Genomic DNA, 4,617 nt, shown 5'->3' with positions numbered 1-4,617 from the left:
CTTAGTTGTACATATCATGTAAAGAAAAGCAAAAAAAAAAAAAAAAAAAACCCACTATTTTTGAAGAGGCATTCAATCAAAGACAATAAAATGTTATTATGGTACCACTTGCTTTGTTCTTCTCCAACTTAGGCTATGTTTTGTTTAATGAGAGAAAAAGAGAATAAACATGAGTCCATCAATATTTGACCTTCATATTTTCACAAAATTCAAAATATATCATCTCTACTCCCAGTATTTATCTTATTCTTATGACTTCCACACCAGTCCAGTCTATTTTTTGAGAAAGTGCCTTGCTGTTGAATGAGAGAAAAAGAAAGAGATAACCATACCTGAGGAAAAAAAAAAATTACTATACTTGCCACATTGGACAATCATTTCTCTCTTTTCTCCCAATACAAAAACTGTTGCAATATATAAGTGAAAACTCACTGCAGTATCCTTAGATATTATAAAATTATAATAGATAAAATTTTAGAAAATCTAAACTAAATTAAAATCTGGAAAAGGTAGAGCACTGCACAGTAAAAGGCAAGGAAAGATAGCGGAATTATTTTGTGTTAAAGGAGAGGGGAGATTATTATCATCTCATAGAAGTTACTTCAGGGCAGACACGGCCTCTTAAATTGAAGCATATCAAGAGAAAAATATTTTTAAAGACTTTATACTCATTTTCATGATATAAAATGAGACACATCTGTAATTTCTCTTTGCTTTTAACAACATACTTTCTTTCCTATAATAGAGAGGCTGATGCCAAAGCACTTGCACAACACACCAAATTGAAATGAATGTTTTGCCCCAGTGTGAAGAAGGCTGCTGATTTTTAGTAACTAGCCTCACAGTTGGATTAATTGAGAACAACTGCTGATGAGAACAAGCAAGGCAACAAATTATGAATAAATAATATTTTCTCCATCATTTGGCACTTTACTCCCAGTGGTCCATTAGCTTAAAAAACAAGAGACTCAGCACTTAAAAGATTTGTGCTCAGTTTGCTCATAAATGTTTCGCTTTGCTTTACTGCTATTTATGATTACCTCATTAGATTTTACATGTTCTAGGGCATTGCAGAAAATATGCAGTGATAGGTTTCTATTGAAGAATCTGTGCTAATGAACAATGAAATGATTTAGCATTTGCTCCTTATTTTATGTGGCCACCATGCTTTCATGTGAAGACACACATTCTCATATGTTCTTCAGTTCTTGCTTTTAACTCTGGTAACAGAACAGATGCCACTCTAAGACTGAGGAAAATATTTAAGCATAAGTGATCACACTCCATCAATAAAGCTAACCCTTAAACAATGTGCCTGCATTTTAAGTGTATACATTAGTCACAGGAAAAAAAAAAAAAATGAGAGACAGAATGAAAACTTGTAGGAGGGGAAATAAAAAGTATGTAAGTCTCAGTTTTATTTTGTTTTGTTTTTGTCTTTCCTGAGGAACCCATCCAATGCCAGGGCACAGGTAAGGGGAATCTCCTCCAGTTCAGTGAGGTTATTATTAGTTTATCATTATTAAATTCAGAGAAGGGGATGAAAGAGGATAAGATGTTGGATGGTATCACCAACTCACAGACATGAACTTGAGCAAACTCTCAGTTCAGTTCAGTCACTCAATCCTGTCCGACTCTTTGTGACCCCATGAATTGCAGCACGCCAGGCCTCCCTGTCCATCACCAACTCCCAGAGTTCACTCAAACTCACGTCCATCAAGTCGGTGATGCCATCCAGCCATCTCATCCTCTGTTGTCCCCTTCTCCTCCTGCCCCCAATCCCTCCCAGCATCAGAGTCTTTTCCAATGAGTCAACTCTTGGCATGAGGTGGCTAAAGTACTGGAGTTTCAGCTTTAGCATCATTCCTTCCAAAGAACATGCAGGGCTGATCTCCTTCTTAATGGACTGGTTGGATCTCCTTGCAGTCCAAGGGGCTCTCAAGAGTCTTCTCCAACACCACAGTTCAAAAGCATCAATTCTTCAGTGCTCAGCTTTCTTCACAGTCCAACTCTCATATCCATACATGACCACTGGAAAAACCATAGCCTTGACTAAAGGGACCCTTGTTGGCAAAGTAATGTCTCTGCTTTTCAATATGCTATCTAGGTTGGTCTTAACTTTTCTTCCAAGGAGTAAGCATCTTTTAATTTCATGGCTGCAGTCACCATCTGCAGTGATTTTGGAGCCCCCCAAAATAAAGTCTGACACTGTTTCCACTGTTTCGCCATCTATTTCCCATGAAGTGATGGGACCAGATGCCATGATCTTTGTTTTCTGAATGTTGAGCTTTAAGCCAACTTTTTTACTCTCCTCTTTCACTTTCATCAAGAGGCTTTCTAGTTTAGTTTTTAGCAAACTCTGGGAGATAGTGAAAGACAGAGAAGCCTGGTGTGCTGCAGTCCACTTGTTGCAAAGTACTGGACGTGACTTAGCAACTGACCAATGACAATTAGGTCTAGAAAAGATTTCAATCCACATATTTTCAGATGTTTGAAGAAGTAAATCACTCTGAATTCTTAAATGTCTATATAATTCGATTATTATCTAATCCAGTGTGACTGAAACACTCAGAATTCTTAGAATTTTTATCTAACGAGAATTACGTATTTCCGTTTCTTAAAATTTTGAGTGCTAGTATTAATTATTTTAAGCATCAATTCTGAAATTATGATGCTCTAGGAGTCTACTTAACACTAGAGATGTTTTGACCAATAATTTAGTAGCTATAATTTATAGGTTACCTCCCTCAATATTTTTGTTGTTTTATCACATCATTTCTTTTTCATGACATTTATTTTTCCATGTGTTCAATCTACAACAGCTTAAACTATTTCTTGGTTAAATAACTATATTCAGAACAGATATATTTCTCTCAGGGTGTGAGATACAGTCAATTTCAACTCAATGGCCCATCATTTTGTTGTCTTTAAAAACAGACCAGGAATACAAGTTTTATTCTTGGACCAGGTAATATAACAGACGTTTATATCTCATTTCTTCCTTTCTCTACCAAATCATCATTTGAGAGCAAAGGTGAGAACACAAAGTACAGCCTCTTCAGTGTCTTCAGTTCCTAAAATTTTGTGAGAGTGAATGAATAATATGCAGGCCTTTGATGATACATTTGTAGCCAACCTGATTCAACAGGCAAATATGAGGAAGCTCAGCAGGCCTTCATTCATATCCCAGGTGCAAATGCCAGGAAGACAGCTCTCATGTGAAAGGCCATCAGCAGCCCTCAGCAGGAAGTCACTAGACACTAAAGGTGTTTTCTATCTGGATTTATCATAATGATTTTTTGTTATTTTCATGTATATATTTTTGGAATTTCTTTTCTAGATGTTTGAGACATTGTACTTTTCCCAAGCATCTTGCTCTTCCTTAGACTAGACCTTCTCTGTGGCTTTGACTTTTTCTTTCCCTAATTTGGATTTGCCTATGGCTGGCTGGCTGTTTCCAGCCCTAGCTGAGTTCCACTCATGGTTTAACTATTGTGAGACACCTGCCATGGCATAAATTGTTCTGACAAAGATCTTGAAGCATGATTGCAGTCTGCTATTTCACAAATTGTATGATCTTAAATAACTTTCAAAAGTATCATTCTCTCATTTACCACTCCAAAGATTTATTAATATTGATATCACTATGAATTTGATATATGTCTGCAGTTGCCTAAATAACAACCTCATATATATATATATATATATATATATATACACACACACACACACCTTAAAGCAGCAGAAACTCAAAGAATTCAAATCTGAAATCATTATCAACTTTCCCATATTTTCTGCTACCTTCAAAAAATTAACTTCATTGATGCTAAAAGTGTTAAGGTTAGTGGAGAAGATGGAATTTGATTTTAATCTTTAAATTATTTCTTTATTCAAAATTTCTTAGGTAAAATATCTAAATAATAGTACACATTGAAAGTTGATATATGTCATGCACTGTTGGAGGTGATTTACAAACAGTATCCCAACTAAAGTCCTACTAAATAAGAAAGATGTTTTGAGGAACTGAAATAAACGTAATATGCATAGAGAACAGAAAGTAAGAAGGAAGATGACATAAAATAAGACACACCAGCAGGCTGGTGTTCAGACCTTCTGAATCTTGTAGGTAATGTTTAACATCTTTACCTCAAGAAAAAACAGAAGCATCAGTATCCTTTAAGGGATGTGGTATCATAATTATTCAAACTTTAGTAATAAGAACTGTTTGAAAGGGTCAGAATTTTTTATGAATAAACCAGAAAAAAGACTGAAATATAGCTAAGCCATGGAATGCTCTCCTACTATTCTGGCACAAGTTCGTGCCTTTCATTTATGAAGTTGTGTTACCGTAATAACATAAACACAGTTCTTTTTTCCAAGGTAGTTGTTTGAGTCAAGAGAAAGTAAGACAAAACCAAAATATAGACTGAAGTTGAAACTATGAACTCCAACTGAACACTGTGTCTTGTTACATGAATTAAAAATTAGTTGAGATATTTCAAACAGTCTTTAAATAGAATAAAATTTTTTCCTTACATTTAGACAAATTTTTTTCCTTGCATTTAGTCAAAATCATTAGGATAACTATTTCTGAGTTGTTCATCATAAGTTTTTAAA

The 4,617-nt window shown here is 35.0% G+C and overlaps 1 protein-coding gene across 9 annotated transcripts in view; it reads right to left on the bottom strand.

Moving 5' to 3' along the window:
• The window catches only part of CCSER1 (coiled-coil serine rich protein 1), a 1,487,998-nt gene that overhangs the window by 166,813 nt on the left and 1,316,568 nt on the right, over positions 1–4,617 (bottom strand). The gene's annotated exons all lie outside the window — the stretch shown is intronic.

The sequence above is a fragment of the Bos grunniens genome, chromosome 6 (genome assembly GCF_055505025.1).
Source record: "Bos grunniens cultivar Pamir isolate PY7600 chromosome 6, Bosgru_T2T1.0, whole genome shotgun sequence".
Taxonomy (NCBI): Eukaryota; Metazoa; Chordata; class Mammalia; order Artiodactyla; family Bovidae; genus Bos; species Bos grunniens.
This window is presented reverse-complemented; position numbering and strand designations above follow the sequence as displayed.